The sequence below is a fragment of the Tripterygium wilfordii genome, chromosome 9, assembly GCF_013401445.1.
Source record: "Tripterygium wilfordii isolate XIE 37 chromosome 9, ASM1340144v1, whole genome shotgun sequence".
Classification (NCBI taxonomy): Eukaryota; Viridiplantae; Streptophyta; class Magnoliopsida; order Celastrales; family Celastraceae; genus Tripterygium; species Tripterygium wilfordii.
The window spans coordinates 9640440-9661856 of NC_052240.1; the positions used below are offsets into that span (position 1 = coordinate 9640440).

Sequence of the window (21417 nt, forward strand, 5' to 3'; positions counted from 1 at the left end):
AATGATTACAATTTTACATTTAAATCATTTATTCAATTATGAAGTACCACAATAACAAATCAAAGGACGCTAAACCAATACCAAAAATAATTCCAAGCATTTTCGGCAGTCGAAATTGAAGTAGACATTATCATTCATTAAAAAAATATGGGATGTAAAAGAATTTATATGTGACATATAGCAAAAATAATATACAAACCACTATCGATGAACCCAACTGATTGCATAGCCGGTAAATAGGTCTGCAGACCACTATCGATATATAATAACTCACCGGACAATAAAAAATCCTTCAATTAGAACTACATAACCGGATCCATATTATTTCTCAGCAATATTATTTCTTATCCGCATAGTGTCTGTCAGCAAAAGGATCATGCACAGTAATAAGCTTCAGACCTAAACTCAGGCAATCAAAAGGCAAAGCTCATATTCAAATTCAGAAGGTTGATTAATTCCAATAATGGTAGTAATTATCACAACCAAACCACGTAAAATATTAGACATTTATTTAAGTTATACATTATAATATTATATGAGTGTGTGTGTATATATATATATATATTTTCCAATTACCTGTGTTTCAATATTAATCATGGATACTGAAGAAATCTTGGTACCAAGATAGAACGGATGTTCAATGTAGCAAAAGTTACCTTTCAAATCTGTTAATGATTTCACCAACCTGGAAAACTTATGTTCATAAGAAAAAAATTGTACGTACACTGATTTGGTCAATTTGCCATCTTTATTAAGGCAAGCAATCTTTAGTGTTCGATCACCTTCAACATTCAAACCTGCAAAAAAAGGTGAAAGTAAAAAATTAAATCCATGCCCATAGTACTTTAATGCACTACATCACAATCCATTAAACATAAAATCTATGAATCAAAGTTAATATAGATCAAATAATAAATAATCACTTTGAAATCTACATCACTATTTCTTCTGAAAGAGGAAAAAAGACGACGAAATTATGAATTATAAAAGAAAGAAAAAGAAAAAAAATCATTACCTGTCATCTCTGAGTTTATCAACATGAGAGGAAATTTGAAATCCGACGAAACCATCTTGACTGAAGCAATTTGACTCCGCTTCTCATTCTTTACCATAGGCCCTATCAGAGTTGTTTCTCTTCTCCTTTCTCTTTTCTGCCTCAACAAAGCTAAATAAAACTGTTCATGAGAAAGCTAAATATATAAATATATAGTGGGAGTAAGAGTGAGAGTAGGAGAGACAGAGAAAAGCGGGAGGTAACTTTCAAAATTACCTTGTGGTTACTATTGAGGAAAAGAAAAATAATGTTGCAGAGAAAATACATAACAGACAAACTTGCTAGGTATTTATTGTTGCTGCAACACAAATATGTTATAACTATTATCCTATTTTAAAAATTATATCTTTGAGGTGTTGATTATCTACGTTTAAATATGTTTGAATTGTTAGTTATCACAATCATTTTGAATATATTTAAATATATTTGAAAAATCTTATTGATTATCACAATCTTTTTTAGTGATAAAGGATAAAGGATAATTTTAAATGGTTGTTAGAAAAAAAAGATAAAAATTCAAAAAAAATTACGGTTATAGCTAAGAACACGTCAACAATTGTTCTATTATAATGATGATTAAAATATCAATAAATAGTAAATAAAAAAATATCTAAAACATATCTTGAAAGTTTGGGAGGGAAAAAAAAGCTTAAGTGTATCCTACTTTTATATATATATAGATTGTAGATATTATTATTAATATCTATAAAAATAGCTTAATAGTTATATTAAATACACTAATAAATCCACAAAATAATTTATAATAAAAATTTGATAAATTTGATAATTTAATATGTTCATCCAAACACTCCAAAGACTACAGACTAACTCACCTCACCACGGTTTTCTTTTTAACACGCCAAACTCTTTTTGTTAGCACAACTCATCTCACATCACCACAACTTTTTATCTAAGAGTACCACACCTCACAACACCAAAATACAAAACACTCCTATACAGACCCATTTAGAACCTGATGGTTACGTTTAATCTTTAATCTATTATTATTTGGGTTGTGATAACTGTGCTGGTGACGAGGCATTTTCGACTCAGGTATAAAACCTTTCACTAACCTGTATCTATATATAGTGGAGTCATGTTCATGGATATTGGTTTGTTGGGAACGGCGCAAGAAACAGAAGAACTATTTTATTTTGGGGTCCTAAATGCTACCTCATAATTGACCAGTACTACTAAAATTTGATTTGAATTTCTTGGCAACTCTGTGTTAGATCTGCTTATTACATGACATCTCTATCAGGATTATTTCTTGGCCACTCAAAAAATTTGACGAAGGTTACTTGTGGTTACCTTGTTGGCCAATGGTCCGACCGATCATCATAACGGTACCTTCCTAATTAGTAACGGTATGAGAAACTGCTAAAAAATACGCCCTTTAAATTTTTAATTTATTAAAATACTAGAAAACACCCACCGGGTATGAGTCAAAATAATATATATGTATAAATGTATCATAAAATATATAAAAGTAGCATACACAAGGATTTTTTTCCCTCCTCAACTTGCAAATTCTTTTTTAGGTTTATTTATTTATTCTCTTTAGGATATAGTAAAAAAGATAAATCAATCATTTTATTATTTTGAAAATAAGTTAAAGTAATCCCTCTTGCAAGTTCAATTTTAGGTATTTTTTAATTTATTCTCTCAATATTTTGAAAGTTTAGGATAAGCAAAAAGGATAAATCAATCATTTTATTATTTCGAAAATAAGTTAAAGCAATCCCTCTTGCAAGTCCAATTTTAGGTTTTTTTTTAATTTTTTCTCTCAATATTTTGAAAGTTTAGGATATAGCAAAAAGGATAAATCAATCCTTTTATTATTTTGAAAATAAGTTAAAGCAATCCCTCTTGCAACTCCTATTTTACATTTTTTTTTTATTTATTCTCTAAATATTTTGAAAGTTTAGGATATAACACAAAAGATAAAGCAATCTTTTTATTATTTTGAAAGTAAGTTAAAGCAATCCTTCTTGCAAGTTATTTTTTATTTATTTATTCTCTCAATATTTTAGAAGTTTAGGATATAATAAAAAAATAAAGCAATCCTTTTATTATTATTATTTTGTAAATAAGTTAAAGCAATCCCTTTAGTCTAACAACCTAGAATTGATAATGCCTTATCAATTTTAAAGTTTCGAAACGATTATCAAAATTTTGGAAACTATTTCAAAAAAAAAATATTACACTCCTAAAATCCTATAAACTAAAGCCTATTAATTGATAATATAATTTTAATTTTTAATCCTTTTAGCATTTTGAAAATTAGTTAAAACAATCTTTTTAGTCTTCTAATAACCTATAAATGATAATGTTTTATCAATTTTAACGTTTTGAAAATGATTATCAGAGTTTTGAAAACGATTTTAAATTTCTGGATATGATAGCATTCTCTTTAAATTGTTAAAATTATATATTCATTGATCACTTCCCATTGTCTTCATTTTCTTTCATTTCATATCTATTTTGTGCTACGAATGGCTCCAAAACTTGACATTATTGATTCTATTACTCATGAGAGACATGATTGTAAGTTGAAGGTTCGAGTTCTATGTTTATGGACGGTTCCAAACTTTGTGAGGCCTGATTAAACAAACACAATTAAGATGACCCTTATGGATGAAATCTCGATTCAAAATTTTCATTTATTATAAATTAATAATGAAATATTGATGTTTCATTTGATTGTTCATAATAGGGTGGAATGATTCATGTCTCTATAAAAACTTCTTTAATTATAAGGTTTTAAGGATCTGTTGATTGAGGGCTATGGCTATGATATGTGACCAATTTCATAGTTGGTTACAACAATGGGAAATTCATATCTACAAGACATAAGTATAAGTTGAATCTTATATTATGGCAATCACTAATGTTTCCGCACCAATAAAGTTGAACAATCCAAATGAATCTTTCCTTTTTGTTTTTTTTTTTTTTTTTTTTTTTTTTTGCTGAGATAATTTCAAAGAAGAATAAAACATTATTAATTGGTATGAAATTATGATCAATTTATCATTTTAAATTTATTTTCTATCATTGGAGTTGCGGTTGACATATCTAATTGAGTTTATTGTTTCAGATGTTATTGGCAAAATTATTGAATATGGTGATATCATTCAGAGTTTAAAGGATGAAAATTTTACTAAACGATTGGATATTGTCTTGGAAGACTTGGAGTAAGTATATAATGTAACTGACACATAATTACTAACCTGTTTCAACTATATTCTAGTATTAAATTCTCTAACATGCCATCTAAACCAACTAATTTGTACACCGTGGGGTAATTTTATTGAAGAGTTTAACTCAAATCTGTCATTCATGAACGTAGTATACTCATACTTGCAAAGTTTTGAGCAACAAGGTAAGAATCAAAGTTAAGAGAATCATATGTTCGTGTATATAAGATAGTGTTTATGATTGAAATTATATATGATCGTGTATATATATATATATATATATATACACACACACACACAGAGCAAGATTTATATATATAAGTAAAAAAATAATTAAATGATTATCTGTAAAAAAAGTTGAATGTCTTAGTTCTTTTAGTGTTTTGAAAATAATTAAAGCACATGTTTTTAATGTAAAAATATGATAATAATTAGTAGAATTTTTAGTTATGTGAATACACCTTATAAAATGATTATCCTTTATCACTTTCTAAATAATAGTCTAGCAATTTTAAACTACGATGGATATTTTAAAACTTTTCCCGAAAATATTAGTAGAATTAGTAGAATTTTTAGTTATGTGAATACACCTTATAAATCTGTCATCCTTTATCACTTTAAACTACAATGGATATTAACCGCGTTGGTCACGATTCACGAACACAACATTCTGAATTCAAATTATTTTGCCCTTTGGGTTGGTCACGAACGCACCACCTCTCCCCCTAACAAACGCTTCAAGCTTCACCATCAGTCACAGCAGAAGCAGCGCTGCAGCAACACGCCTAAGCCTTCGATCTCCACTGAGCTAGACGCGGACTACACCTCCATCAGAGCCAGGGTTGAGTATATCTATTCTCTTCTCTTTTTACTTTTATGGCATATATCTTCTCTTTTGACAACTTGGAAGGGTGGGGGGAAGTGTTGAGTTGTTAATTAGCAGTGAAACAACATTAGCAGATGTTTGAGTGTTGGTTGTTCGATTTTATTTTTATGGCATATCTCTTCTCTTTTGACAGCTAGGGTTGAGTATGGGTTGTTCGATTTTACTTTTATGGCATATCTCCTCTTTTCATTACATTTTAATCAAAAAATTATATATATATATATATATAATTAGTTAATTGCGTGGAAATCTTGCCCAGTGACTGTCTGTGAAAATCTGATGAATAATGATGTTGAATTTGAAAGGACACTAGTATTCTTAAATCTTAATTACGTGGTATTCTTAATCTGATTCCACTTATTTTGTGCAGAATATCAGAAAATATGACTTCAACCTTCACTCTGGTTGAACACTTGAACTAAAAGAACTAGCAACAACATCAAAAGAATACAATAATGCTCGAAGAATGGAGGAATACGCTCTATATTTACGTCGCAAACTTCATCCAATGGTAGAGATTAATCCAATTGGATGGCTAAGATCAACTCTCCAAAATCTTCCTAAGGAATATCTACAAAATATTCTCCTAGTATCCTACAATACTCTATAAGACTTCATAGGGTTCTAGAATCCTATGAAATGCTCTGTCATACAAGCGCCATTAAACATTTGATTGGGCGGCTCGTGACACTAGCCACCATTGCAAGTTCGTTGGCCATGGCATGACTTGGCCTAGGCACCACTGCGCATCCAGCAACCACGCGTGGGATGGCCAGCATTCGTGGCTTGACCTATGCGCCACTACACGTCCAACAATCATTACTTGGCTAAGGCAGCGTGGCTTGGCTTAGTGTCACAGCCTACCAAATTAAGGCTTATTGAACGCCAAATTGGCGCTTGCAAGGCATAGAGCATTCATTACGTAGGATTCTGATAGACAGTGTAATACCCTATCTCTATAAAAGAAGGAAAAAAAATTGATAATAATAAAAAGAAAAATAAAATGAATAAATGAGATTTAGTTGTGAAAAGAATAAAAAATTGTGGAATGAAATTGGAATATCAAATGGGCTTAAAAGAAATCGTGAAATAATCTTGGGTCAAAGTAAGAAAAAGGAAAAGAAAAGAAAGATTTAAAAAAAAAAATATTAGAAGAGAAGGGTGTCGGCATCACCCGATTCTTTTTTTTTCATAAAGGAATAAAAGATTGACTTTCCTTTTTCTCTCCAAACACATACCCATAATCGGCAGCCACTATTCGGGCAAATTTCCGAAGAAGCTTCATTCGGCAAGGGTCCTTCTTAGGTGGAGTCACACATATACTTTAACTTTTCTACAAGAAAAGAGAATGATTAAGGTAAATTCTTGGCTCTAGGGTTTGTGGGTTTTGGGGATTTTGATTCAATGAGAATTTTATTTTTCCAATAACTTAAAATTAGATTCTAATCTGCTTATATCACTAGATTCAAGTGTGGTCCTTGAACCAATTCAAGAGGAGACTTTGCTTTCTTGATTTGGTGACACTAACAAGTTTCAAGGTAAGGTTTATTGACTCAAATTGTTCTAATTACAGTTGGGTTGGGATAAAAATAATATTGTGATAGGATTTTAATTGTTTAACCATAGAGAATTAAGGTAGTATATGGATTTTGTGGAAATTGGTAGATTGTTGAGTATGGACATTTAGTGGAGTTTATTTTATTGAATAGATTAGTGAATTATTGTGGAGTAGACGTTGCTTTCTTGGTGAGAATTGCGAGTTCACTTCGAGGTAGAGATTTCTTATCGTTCTATTTCAAAACACTTTCAAGCCACTGAATTGCTCGAATAGTAAACTTTGGTTTTTGCCTTGATTTATTCGGAGGGGAAACAAGCTTTGATAGTTTACCACTATTTCTTCTATCATTTTTGCTCATGTTGTGATTCTATTGTACAAAAGAATGACTCTTGGAAAGCTGGTAAAAAACCGAGCTTTGTATGACTCTTCATGCATCTTGATGTGTGTGTTTGTATATACATATATTTTTGTTGCACTTATGGCATGTTTCTTTTAAAGATTGCATAATATATGTTGTAATACCCCGAACTTCTTTTTTCTTTTTGAAATTATGTAGGGCCAACATGTGTTGAGTATATATATATTTAAAACCATTAGAAATAAATACCGAAGGAGTTGGGAGTATACAAGTAGTTTAAAAACTGAAAATTTGGTTTGCAGGTATAACTGTCCGAACAGCTTGTTAAAACTGTTCGGACAGCCATAGTAAAATGGTGCAGATCTGCCAAATAGGCATAGGTGTCTGGACAGCCATCCAGGGTGTCCGGATACCTCTTTAAAAATCAGCCCCGTGAATTGTTTTAAAAACACTCATTTCGTGATTTCTCCTTAAATACCCGACCTAAACAAACCCTAAACCCCATTTTCTCTCAAATTTCCTCCCTTCCATCAATCTAAGATCATCAACCAAGGTAAGATTGTCCTCTTTCAAGTTGATTCAAGATGGATTAGGAATTCTCGCTCTAGATTACATATTCCTAAATTTCTCTCTTTGTTCTAATCTTTCAAGGTTTGAACCCAAACTCAAATCCATGAGTTCCTACATCATTTGAGGCCTAAAGTAAGCTTGAATCCCTTCCTTCTACTTGTCTCTACAACCTTGGTAAGTTTTCTTAAACCTAAAAGCTAGTATCTAGAGATTGGGTGATTTGGGATTCTAGGGTTTTATGGGTTTTGTAGATTTGGGGGAAAATCTTTAAATTAGATGAAATTAGTGATTTAATAGGTTGATTTAGACTTATTTATGGTCGTATTTCTAGATTCTATTGTTAATTGGAGTAGCAAGCTTGAGTAGGTGAAGTTCAAGAACTTGGAAAGTTTTGGGTAAGAGAAGGTAATGGTTTCTTGATTTATTGGGCTAGTTTGTGTGCGATATGTGAAATTGAAGTTGTATATTGATTAGACGATGGGCTTACCGAATAATAGGTTGATTGAGACAGGAGAATTCAAGGTTGAGTATTGGTTTACATAGCTAATTTTTGGAATGCGAGGTAGGGAAATTTTACCCCTTTGCTATTTTCTTTGAATATGTCCTCCTATTAAGAACGTTTATCTTTTCTCAATGTTCATTATGATTTTGTTCTCGCCTTAATTGTCCCTAAGGGAGAATAACCCCATTGTGATTACTTTATTGTATGACTTGAGTTATATTGTATACCCTACATGTTCAGTCTTTTATTGAGATGGATTATTCTTGAACATGCATCATATATTCATATAATATGTATATTTCATTACTTAACCATGTTGAGCATGCATGGTAGTTGCACAGTAGATGTTGGGTATGGACCCGTACATTTCTTAGGTTTGATTGATGTGAAATGTGGAATGTCGGTGGGCTGTTCAGGGTTCCTATGAGTATGGGAACGCCATTGGGCCGAGTTAGGATTTCACATGTACTTGAGGCACCATGCAGTGATGTCGTTGGGCTATTCAGGGTCCCGATAAGTATAGAGATACCGATAGGCCAAGTTAGGATCTTGTGTAGTGTTGTTATCTACTTGTGCTTTGGATGTACATGATGTTAGTTATCATATTGTTGCATTTATGCTTTTCCTTAATATTTCAGCCATATATTATTCATTCATTCTTTATTATTCCCTACTGAGCCTTTCGCTCACCCTTTCTTTTCCTTATTCCCTCCTCGCATGTGAGTCTAGTTCCGGTACCAGGGTTACTGATCGGGAGGAGCGTGCGTGACACGGATAGGCCCCTAGAGAGTAATAGGACTAAACGGTTCTAAAATTTGATTATGTTATTAGTATTTTGTCTTACTTGTTTTCTCGATTGAGACATGTTGTGTGATACCTTAATTAGATGGTTGGATGGACGGTTGGGAGGGTGCTCCATGTGATTGGGACTCCCGAATCGGGTTTGTGGGCTTCATGTCCTGATGATTGATTTTGCATGCAAGATTGCTCTTTACATTGGTCGTTTGATTATATATGTTATTGTGTGTGGAGAATTTATATGTGATTGTTAGGTGGCCTGACGCCCTGCCTAGATTTGAAAATTTATTGATGATATGATTTGTTAGGTGGCCTGAGGCCCTGCTTAGATTTGAGAATGTATTTGTGATATGAATTGTTAGATGGCCTGAGGCCCGACCTAGGTCTGAGGATGTAATTGTGATATTTGCTGCTTATTGACTCTAGGTTGGCATTCTCCGTACTAGGGGAGGTGCTGTCGAAATTTTCGATGATTAATGATTGAATTAATTAGTAGATTGATTAAGATGATACCAAAAGTAGCGCATTCCGGGTCGGGCCGTTACATATGCATGATACGTTCCAAGTATGGACTTGGGGCTTATGTTAGGTGGTGGATGTTATTTGGGCATGTGCGTGGATGATGGATATGAGTCTTGTGATGGTCCTAATCCATAGGATTCCCGTAGTGGTATTTATTACTGCACGCTGGCTAGTTATCCGATGCTAGGCTAGGCGTGGCAGGTTGAGATATCGCTATTGGGCCAACAGTAAGTGGTTGCAACCACATATGTGTCGACCTTTTCTCTAGTGGTTTGAGATTGACATTGATGGGATGATTGGTGTTCGTTTCTTACTATTGGTTGGATGCTAGAAAGAGAGGTAACGCAAGTGGCTTCTCATCGGCTAATCGTAGTAGGGTGGGAATCTGATCAGCCGACTTGGGTGTCATTGGAGGCGGATATGGAGGTTTAGTTGGGTTGATCGGATGCATTTGTTATATTGCATTGCTTATTGTTGCATCGATTACACGTTGTTACTATTTTAGCCTTATTATTCTTTACTTGTGCTCTACTGTTTTGTCCCTACTGAGCCTTCTGCTCACCCTATCTACTTTCTCTCCCCAACAGGTGAGAAGGATCTAGTGCACAAGCTACGGATCAGTAGGAGAGCGCGTGATGGTGGTGGCCTAGATTACTATTTTGCTGTGTGTGTCTGAATATATATATATATATATATATATATATATGGATGTATATGTATGACTTGTTGGTTGCATGCCACCGTTGTGTGAATACGTTGTTGTTATGGGGAGTTTTGTTTAGGCTTTGGATGTGGATTGTGTTTGGTTGGCCTGGAGTGGTGTCCCGTGACTATTGTGTGTCGGATGACTATGATGGTGTTAGATGTTATTTGGCTTGTTGTGTGTTCTGTTTACAAGTTGGGTTCCCCAATTTATGGGGAGATGTTGCTGAAATTTTGAGTGAAATCATAAAGGGTTGTGATGTAGCATATGAGGTGCACGTTTGTGTTGTCATTTTCTTCACGCTCCGCGAATTGGGGTGTGACACATAAAATATATTTAATAGAAACTAGATAGAAATAGAGATGTATTCAAATATTCTTAGTGATATTACTGATTCAGAGAACGATCTCATACAACTGGAAATAAGGGAAATATGACAGAAAGAAAGATAAACTCAACAATAACCAAGATGTCTTTCACCTCTACAGCGTGCACCTATAAGTAACACAATTTAGAAAAGATAACCAATAGAGCCACAACACATGGACCACTTAAGCACTATCACGTGTCCACTTCTTTTATTCTTATACTACTTTACCATGGATATATCAGACCAAGTACTCACAACTTCAAGAAACCCATGAGCTCCACCATTAAGCTAACATGCCATTACAATATATACCTTTTTTCCATCTCCCTCGAAAGCAATCTTGTCCTCAAGGTTGTAGCCTTTAAAAATATCATGAAAAAAGGCATACTTCCGTTCAAATGGAAAATGCTCGCTCACACAATGATGAAGGATAGTTAAGGAATGCACGAGCCATAAAATGCACCATTTAAGTGCAAGTAGAATGCCACTACCCAAAGTTTCATGGCCAATAACCTGCATGTAAATTTTCATATGGTCCTGTACATGATTGAATGCAAAAGAACCATTTTGGATCTGAAGTTTATGTTTTATAATGGCTTGAATTTTACTTGAGGAAGCTATTAGCATCACTACTGAGCCAACTTCCTCACAAACATACTTCTTGAAATGCACAACCCTAGGAAGAGAATTGATGAATACAAGGGCTCATATACTTAGACCTCCATTTTTCATTACCACAACCACTACTATTGACGCATCTAACTGGTATGTTTCTTTATATATACTGATTCCTCTATATCCCACCTCCTCCAAAAGCAATTTTGTCCTCAAAATTGTCGAAACAAACATGCCTAACAAACGACCTTTTCGTCTCCATTTTCATGAAACAATTCCTCAAGCAGGGTAGTCGATAAGTCATCGAAAGGTTTGTGTGAATAATGGAATGGTAAGTATTACTCATTTGAAAGTGTCCCACGGCTATTTAACATCGTTTCAAGAAAATGACGCAAGAATCCACGGTGAAGAAATAAGGAGATCTGACACTATTAGAAGCCAAGATGTTAACTATAACATGGCTTATAACAATCCCAACATATGAACATAGTACCGAGATACGCTTAAGGATGACCAAGGTGGAGTGTGACAAGTGAGTTAATTATGTTTGGATTAATACCTGGATCCCATTTCTTATCTAGATGTCCCATAGCATTCACAGAAGCAACCATTGATGATCCATAATGCACCAGAAGCAATATACATGTTGAGTGTGACATTTCATCAAACAACTTGAACACTAGCACTTCCCTAAAAATTATATCCTCCGTGACTCCGTGAGATGTCTAGAATTTTCTGGTCGGAACTCACACTTCCCCCTCGCACCACCCATCTCTGCTGGCTTCTCTATAGGACGACCATAAACGACCTTCGCCCAGTGGATGAACTTGCCATTGACTCCCTGTCGGGTAAGGAAACCCATGTTGGAGGTCTGCAGAGAAAGTTCTCTAGTGCTTTTTGGCTTATCAGGATAAAGTTCTCCAAGGCCTTTTGGCTTATCAGGCCCATGTGACTCAACTGGTAATGTGCCAAATATATACATACATTTGCACATCCTTTACACATGAGTTGATCCCATTTTGAGTTGATTAAGAGTTGATATTGCCTAAGAAAACTATATTTGCATATTGTAGGTGCCAAGGCAAGAAAGGGAGGAAAATAGTGCAAAATGAAGATTTGGAGTCCAGAACTGATTTTCGATCGATCGGAGCCATTCCCGATCGATCAGACCTGCCAAAACACTAAAAAACTTATGGAGGCAGATTGTATTTCCAATCGATCGGAAATATTCTCGATCAATCGGAGGTACTATTCACAGCACGCGCAGTTTCGCGAAAAAGTTCTGAATTCACCTGTTTTTAAGCCAAAACGACCCCAACTTGTTTTGGAAACGACATAAGAGTTTGAGGAACTATAAAAGGGGATAAAATAGGGTTTTGGGGGACTTCTTGGAGCTGGATTTCATTCTACCACCATTGGAGAGCTTGGAGGCCACCGTTAGAGCTTGGAGAAGAAGACGGTCTACAAGGGGATTTTCTCTCTCCTTTTCTATCCTAGTTTCTATGGTTGATTTCCGTTGTTTAATGATGTATTTTGCTTCCATGAGGGGCTAGATTTCTTACTAGGGTCTTAATGTAACCAAACCTTGAAGATTCAATAAACGTGGTTTCCTTAGTTCTTGATTTCTCTCTCTCTATTGATTGTCTATGGGTGTGATTAATGTTGTTGAATGTTTGGCCATCATTCAATTGATTTGCTGCCTAGATTGAGACCGGAAGGAGATATCTAGGGTTTTGCCTCAAGCCGTAGATGACATAGGGTGCATGAACCATAGGAATTTAGGTTTGTGACTTATGTAATCGTTAAATGATTTTCATAGTTTTTAATGGGTTTTTGATATATTAATCCGATTGTTAGGAATAACAGAGATTTATATTGAAAATACTTTGATGTATCTAGGAATAGAACATTGAATAGGTTGGAAAATCGATTGTCATTATAGAGAGAGGAATTAGGGATTAAGGGACCAAGGGAATTGGATTGGATAGGTGAGGTGACGTTAAGTACCCTAGTGCTTTCCATCCTTGATTTCACACTTGTGTTTGATTTGTCTTTGTTCTTTTTAATTAGTTTAGTTAAAAATCAAAATAAACCGCAAGACCTTTCCCCAATTTGCATAGTTGTTACTAGTTTGACATTGATTTCTATTGCCAACACATCCCTAGTGGAAACGATAATTTACTCACCTCTTTATTACTTGTGCGATTTGTGCGCTTGCAATTAAATCCATATCAAGTTTTTGGCGCCGTTGCCAGGGATTGAGGTAATTGTTTTTTTTGTGTCAAATTAGGTTTTCAGTTGTGTTAATTGGTTTTTATTTTTTTGCAGAAATTATTTCTCTTGTATGAGCTTGGGAAGACGTTCTATTAATCTGGAATTAATTGCTATTGATTTAGAGATTGAAATGACTCTTCACAATCTTAGACGGGAGCTTATTAATAATCAAATGGAAGGCATGGGAGCCAATCAAGGAAGGGGGAATGTTGGTGATCTTGGTGGAGCTTTAAATGTGAATGATGGTGATGGTGGAGGTGCTAATGGAAGAAATGGTGATGATGTGGTTGAAAACCCTCCTAGGCAATTTGATCCTCGCTCTCTTGAGGATTGTGCTAAGCCTACTTGGGACACAAATCCTTCAAGCATCCGCTATCCTCCTATCAATGCTACTAATTTTGAGATCAAGCCGGCTATCATCAACATTATCTCTAATTCGGTGGTTTTCTATGGTCTTTCTAATGAAGAGCCCAATGTCCATTTTCGCTCTTTCTTGCATGTGTGCACTACTTTTGGGATTAACGGAGCTTCTAAAGATGCTATCTTGTTGAGGTTATTCCCATTTTCTTTGAGGGACAAGGCTAAAGGGTGGTTGATGTCCTTGCCTCCCAATTCTATCACCACTTGGGATGAGATGGCAGAACGATTCTTGATGAAATTCTTTCCTCCGGGCAAAGCTGTGCAAATTAGGGTGGATATCATGTCCTTTGCCCAAAAGGATCTTGAATCATTTTATGAGGCTTGGGAGCGCTGTAAAGGAATTATTCGAAGTTGCCCAAATCATGGTCTTCCGGAATGGGTGGTGTACCAAGCTTTCTATAATGGGTTGTGCATGCATACTAAGGAGACTATCGATGCGGCTGCGGGAGGTTCTTTTATGACCAAAAATCAAGAGGAGACTCGGGAGTTACTTGATAAAAGTGGCCAAGACCACTAACTCTTGGTCCTCGATAAGGGGGAATCCAATGCAAGGGGGAAGTTGTAGAGATGATGAAGTTATGTCTACCTTGGCTATTATGGCAAAGAAGATTGATGCATTGACGCTAAATCAAGCTCAAGGGGTACATGCTATGCAAAACACACATTCTCATATGTCTTGTGCTTATTGTTATGGACATCATCCTACGGGGGAGTGCCTTATTGCTTCTTCCTCTAACTCTAGTGAGCAAGTGAATGCCATTAGTGGAGGCAACTTCAATCAACCCCGCAATGATCCTTATTCCAACTTCTACAATCCGGGATTTAGGAATCACCCCAACTTCTCTTGGAGCAATACTCAAAATGTGCAAAATCCTCAACATCTAGTGCAGCCCGAAGAGAAGAAGAGGGATATTGATGAGATGTTTTCAAAGCGAGTCGTAGGCCTAGATACACTTACAACTCATACCTCCCAATTTATGACAAGGACGGAGCAATACATGAGCAAAACCAATGCCACTCTACAAGCTCAAGCAAATTTGATGCAAAATTATGGAGCTTCCATTCGGAATCTTGAGGTACAATTGGGGTAAATAGCTAACAATTTGTCATTTAGAGAAAGAGGTTCATTGCCAAGCCAACCGCAATTGAATCCAAAAGGGAAGGACAAAGAGCAATGCATGGCAATCACTCTTCGGACTGGTAAGGTAGTTCAAAATGCTACTGATCTTGATGTCGAAAAGGCGAAAATTTTACAAGAGGAGGAGAAGTGCAGGAAAACAGGGGAGAACGAAGCTGAAAAATGTCCAGAGACAATTTTTGATCGATCGGAGGGGGTTCCCGATCGATCCGGCCTCTTTGATGAAATTTCACCCGAGGCTAATTCTGATCGATCGGAGCCCCAACCAATTGATCGGCCTGTTCCAGCTCCTGTGAAAGTGAAAGATGTGCAGCCACGCTATGCAATTGAGCCCGATTGGCCCGATAGTTCTCTCCCTGCACCTCCAGTCAAGCTTATGTGCCTCCAATTCCATTTCCTCATAGGTTAAAAAGCAACAAGAAGAATGATGATCAATTCTCTAAATTTTTGGAGGTATTCAAGAAGCTTCAAGTGAACATCCCCTTTGCCGAAGCTTTAGAGCAAATTCCTTGCTATGCCAAGTTTATGAAGGAGATCTTATCCAAGAAGCGGAGATTGAAGGAGCATGAAAAGATACAATTAACTGAAGAGTGTAGTGCCATTGTGCAAAGGAAGCTCCCAATTAAGTAAGATGATCCGGGAAGTTTCACAATCCCGTGTACTATAGGTAACACCTTGATTGAGAGATCTTTGTGTGATCTTGGTGCTAGCATAAATTTGATGCCATTGTCGGTTGCTAAGCAAATAGGCGTGAAAGAGATTAGTCCAACTACGGTGTCCTTTCAAATGGCGGATAGATCTATAAAGTACCCTTTTGGCATAGTGGAGGATGTATTAGTAAAGGTGGGTGAGCTCATGTTCCCGGTTGATTTTCTTATTTTGGATATGGAGGTCAACCTTACTACTCCCATAATCTTGGGAAGGCCATTCTTGAGCACCGGGAGAGCTTTGATAGATGTTGAAAAAGGGAAGCTTACTTTGAGAGGTGCGGGAGGTGATCAAATCACTTTTAAAGTATTTGGCAATACAAGTCAAGAGGAGGTTTCTCAACAATGCCTCCAAGTGAAGCATATTGGCATGGTCATCCCTGACACTCTTGAGAAAAAAGCTCCATATATTCCGGTGGAAGTTCTTCTAGGCAAAAATGCCAAGGTTGAGCATGAAGTTCTCAAGGTAGCCTCCCAAGCTGAAATTAAAGTTCAAAAGTCTCAAGTTGAAGATCCCAAGGAGAAGAAAAAGAAAAGCAAGAAAAAGAAGAAGAGGAATACCAAGAAAATGAAGAAAAATGCCTATCCTAAGGAAATGGTGGTGATGAAAGCTTATGCTCCTTGCATGGCACCTAAGCAATCAAATGTCAATCTCAAGAAGCCATCAAGGGGAGTCTACACCACAACCCTCAAGAATCCCGGTTGAATTCACAAAGGGAAGTCGGGCTGAAAACTTTAAACCAAGTGCTTTGGGGAGGCAACCCAGGTTTTATTATTCTATCTCTATCTTTTTATTTATATTTTCATCTATTCCATGCATTGAGGACATTGCATATTTTAAGTGTGGGGGTGGGAATTTAGGTTTCTAGTTTTTGTAAAAATAAAATAAAATTTTTGACTTCAAATGCCTTATGCCATGTCACTCTTGAGTGTATTTGGATGAATTTTGTGATCTTTGAAGCATTGATGGATCTTGCTATGGACATTTTTCCAATTGAGTTTTCCTATCTTGACAATTGTTTTGTCCATTGTGCTTTTGTGAATATGGAACACTTGATTGTGGGGTATGAAATATGACTTGACTTTGGAATTTGTGGTTGTCTGAGATCAATTTGATTCTAAGTAGCACTACTTGAGCAATGAAAAAGAAAAAAAATATAGAAAAGAAAAGAATAGAAAAGAGAAAAAAAAATTGTGTTTATGAATAAATGGTTTCTTTCATAAGTTTTCTGCTGAGTAACCGGACCTCTTGCCTAGCAAGCAATGAGTTTCGCGTAAAAAGGTAGGAAATGAATGTTAGAGTACCTTGGTGATTAGTTTAACCTCGTAGCCTTTTTGACTCGGGTAATCATTGGGGTGTCTTAACACCTAGTGCCCTAAGCCAACTGGATTGGGAGTCATTGGTCAAAAGCTCGTTACATGAGTCATTTAGAAAGCTTAAGGAGGTTAAACATTGCCCAAGTCACCTTTGAGAAGAAAAAGGAAAGAAAAAAAATGTGAATAAGAATGAAGTTTGAATAAATGCTCATTGTATTTGCTTTTTGATTCTTATTGTTCTTGGAAGACTTCATGGTCATTGTTTATGTCACTTTGAAGCCAAATATGAAGTGAAATCCATTATGTGCATCATTTCTTGAATTTATAAGCAAAGTGGATGAGATAAGATTCTTGAAGAAATGCTTTTATTGATTTGAATGCCCTAATGCTTGGTTTGTTAGTATGGATAGGGTTGCAATTGTGAGTTCATTTTATACTCTTGTTGATGGCATGAATTTTGGCATTGAAGTTGTTTAATGTTTGTGGGTATCATTCTGGTAAACCCTCAGGAGACACAACTCCTCCTACTAGGGGCACCTAGGGGTTTAAAGGCTTGTGACACATGCTAAGTGTCATCGTGAGCCCTACGAAAGTGGCATAGATTAGTTGCTTATTTAGAGTAGATCTTAGTTGTTTTATTTTTCATTTGAGCTTAACGGAAAATACTCTTTCCCTTCTTCATTCATTCTAAATTTGCTCGAGGACGAGCAAAGGTAAAGTGTGGGGGTGTTTGATGTGTCAAATATATACATACATTTGCACATCCTTTACACATGAGTTCATCCCATTTTGAGTTGATTAAGAGTTGATATTGCCTAAGAAAAGTATATTTGCATATTGTAGGTGCCAAGGCAAGAAAGGGTGAAAAAGAGTGAAAAATGAAGATTTGGAGTCCAGAACTGATTTTCGATCGATCAGAGCCATTCCCGATCGATCGGACCTGCCAAAACACTAAAAAACTCCATGAGGCATATTGTATTCCCGATCAATCGGAAATATTCCTGATCGATCGGAGGTACTATTCACAACACGCGCAGTTTCACGAAAATGTTTCGAATTCACCTGTTTTTAAGCCAAAACGACCCCAACTTGTTTTGGAAACGACATAAGAGTTTGGGGAAGTATAAAAGGGTATAAAATAGGGTTTTGGGGGACTTCTTGGAGCTGGATTTCATTCTACCACCATTGGAGAGCTTGGAGGCCACCATTGGAGCTTGGAGAAGAAGAGGGTCTATAAGGGGGTTTTCTCTCTCCTTTTCTATCCTAGTTTCTATGGTTGATTTCCTTTATTTAATGATGTATTTTGCTTCCATGAGTGGCTAGATTTCTTACTAGGGTCTTAATGTAACCAAACCTTGAAGATTCAATAAACTTGGTTTCCTTATTTCTTGATTTCTCTCTCTCTATTGATTGTCTATGGGTGTGATTAATGCTTTTGAATGTTTGGCCATCATTCAATTGATTTGCTGCCTAGATTGAGACCAGAAGGAGATATCTAGGGTTTTGCCTCAAGCCATAGATGACATAGGGTGCATGAACCATAGGAATATAAGTTTGTGACTTATGCAATCGTTAAATGATTTTCATAGTTCTTAATGGGTTTTTGATATATTAATCCGATTGTTAGGAATAACAGGGATTTATATTGAAAATACGTTTGATGTATCTAGGAATAGAACATTGAATAGGTTGGAAAATCGATTGCCATTATAGAGAGAGGAATTAGGGATTAATGGACCAATGGACAAGGGAATTGGATTGGATAGATGAGGTGACATTAAGTACCCTAGTGCTTTCCATCCTTGATTTCACACTTGTGTTTGATTTGTCTTTGTTCTTTTAATTAGTTTAGTTAAAAATCAAAACAAACCGCAAGACCTTTCCCCAATTTGCATAGTTGTTACTAGTTTGACATTGATTTCTATTGCCAACACATCCCTAGTGGAAACGATAATTTACTCACCTCTTTATTACTTGTGCGATTTGTGCACTTGCAATTAAATCCATATCAATTGGCCCAAGAGATATGACCCAGTTTCAGCTTTCAGCTACAACTTCTTCCAGAACCTGGGTTTCTTCTTCTTCCAGTTGCGTCATCTCCATACAACAAAATGAGATGCAGGTCATATCAAAGGTTCGCTCTCCTGTCTTTTGGAATTACCTTCACCAGCCATAGGCACCTTCTGTGCATCACTTCTTCCCTTACATTGTCTTCACATCCACTTCATCATCTCTACCAACCTCTCCTTCACCAATGCGCACATACTTTCATATTGATCATGTCCTTCTTCCATGATTCTTTACGCTCTTCTATTCTGATCTTAACCATACCGAGGATAGACCGCTCTGATACCAATGATAGACACATAATATATTTAATAGAAACAAGATGGAAATAGAGATGTATTCAAATACTATTGGCGATATTACTAATTCAGATAACGATATCTTACACTTGGAAATAAGGGAAATATGAAGAAAAGAAAGATAAATCCTAGTCTTCAAGGGACTACAACCTCCCACACTCTTTGTAGAGAAACCCAGCAATAACCTGGCTCCGATATCATTGATAGAGTCACACTAAAAATAGGAGAATTACAACCCTAATGAATATGAGATGGCAATGATGATCAATTCGACTTTGATCGGCCTCCCAGGTTCTACCATTCGAGAGGGTAGTCTCTCCTTAATTTTTTTTCTTACCAAAAAGACTGCTACCTCTCTTGATTGATCTCATACTTAACCCTAAAAGTCATTAAAATGACAAAAATATCATCCACTAATACAAGTAATAAGTAATAACATATATATCAATACCTATCTAGAAAACATCAACCTTGTCCTCAAGGTTGTATACAAGAAAAACACAATAAGTCAATTCCTACTTTCTTCATAACCAATTCCCAACCAACAGATTTCTGATCTGACATCCGCCCAAAATTTTCAGTGAACTCACATTGCATCTCTAGTTGTTGTGCATGTTCTAAGGTCAAATTGATATCCTCCAAGTGATGGGTCAAGTTTGGTGACAAAAAAGTGGGTTGTAAAGCTCCAGGTCCTTTTCTTTTAGCAGGCCCAAAGGAGTCATTAGGCCTAATAAGAGAATTGGTGACCAAAATAGAATTTTCTCTAAGCCTTTCCAGTACATATGGCGCAATCAACTTAACAAGCCCAAAAGATGTGGCCCAATTCTCACCTCTAACCCTTACTTTTTTCAGAAGCTTCTTTGTTTCTTCTTCCTCCTACTCCATCTCCATGGCACCACCAAGAGTTGCGGGAACAACAGAACTCACCATACAGACCTCAACCTGCACCTCTTTTTGACATAAACTACCTTGTCCACCGTACTTCAGTCACACCAAATCTCTCAGCTCCATCATCAGATCTTTCACCAATGCGAACTCCACCTTCATATCTACCATTTTCGTCGCGAAGGAGTCAGTAGGCTCCGCCATGCTTGTCTTGACCTTGCCAAGGATAACCTGACTCCGATACCAATGATAGACACATAATATATTAAAATACTCTTGATGATATTACTGATTCAGAGAACGATCTCTTACAACTAGAAATAAGCGAGATATGACAGAAAGAAAGATAGACCCTAGTCTTTGAGGGACTAGGATCTCCCACCCTCTTTGCAGAGAAAACCAACAATAACCAAGATGCATTTCACCTCTGTAGCCTGCACCTATAAGTAACACAAAACAGAAAAGATAACCAATAGAGACACAACACAGAAATCACTCAAGCACTGACACATGTCCGCTTCTTTTATTCTTATACTACTTTACCAAGTGTCTATCAGATTCTAAAACTATGTATAGCCTTATAGAGTATTTTTGAATATTTTGTAGTTATTCTTGTAAGAGGAATATCATGTAGATTTTCTATAGAATAATTCGGAAGGGAATAGTCTGTAGATATTCCTTAGGAATATTCTGGAGAGTTGATCACAACTACCCAAGTGGATTAATGTTCGACATTACACACCTAGAAGGGAGGATGGAAATCAAAGGCTGGATCTCAACCTCCAGTTTCTCTTTTTCCTCTGAAAGTATTGAGAATTCAGCGTCTAACGAACTGAGCTGTTTGTGTCCTTGAACCAGACTGGCATCAAGGTCAGCGGATTTGATGTTCTTTGAGCTTGAGCAGTTTCTATTAGGGTCATGGTATTAGGGACATTCTCTCCTCTCGTAGCTCTGCCAAGCGAGACATTAGATATTCTCTCAACATTCAACAGAAGGAAACTTCGAACTTCGCTATCCAACGTTGCAATGATTAGCTAGGTTGAGATCGGGGAGGAACACATCAAGAAGCTGAAGGAAGGCTCTGACAAGCTTCGTGGAGAGATGCTACAACCTTAAGGGGATGATGCGTTTGCAGACAAACTGAGGTTGTAACCAACCACATAACCAAACTTGAAGG

General features: G+C 36.2%; 2 long non-coding RNA genes across 2 annotated transcripts; one reads left to right on the forward strand and one right to left on the reverse strand.

Moving 5' to 3' along the window:
• The first annotated feature begins 6317 nt into the window (after positions 1-6317).
• LOC120004820 lies at positions 6318-10435 on the forward strand. The gene is made up of 3 exons (XR_005469648.1): positions 6318-6494; positions 6601-6675; positions 10033-10435. It is a non-coding gene; the product is annotated as an uncharacterized LOC120004820 (long non-coding RNA).
• Positions 10436-19536: 9101 nt separating this feature from the next.
• LOC120004784 lies at positions 19537-21285 on the reverse strand. The gene is made up of 3 exons (XR_005469643.1): positions 20983-21285; positions 20553-20680; positions 19537-20471 (listed from the first exon to the last, which is right to left on the reverse strand). It is a non-coding gene; the product is annotated as an uncharacterized LOC120004784 (long non-coding RNA).
• Positions 21286-21417: the final 132 nt, after the last annotated feature.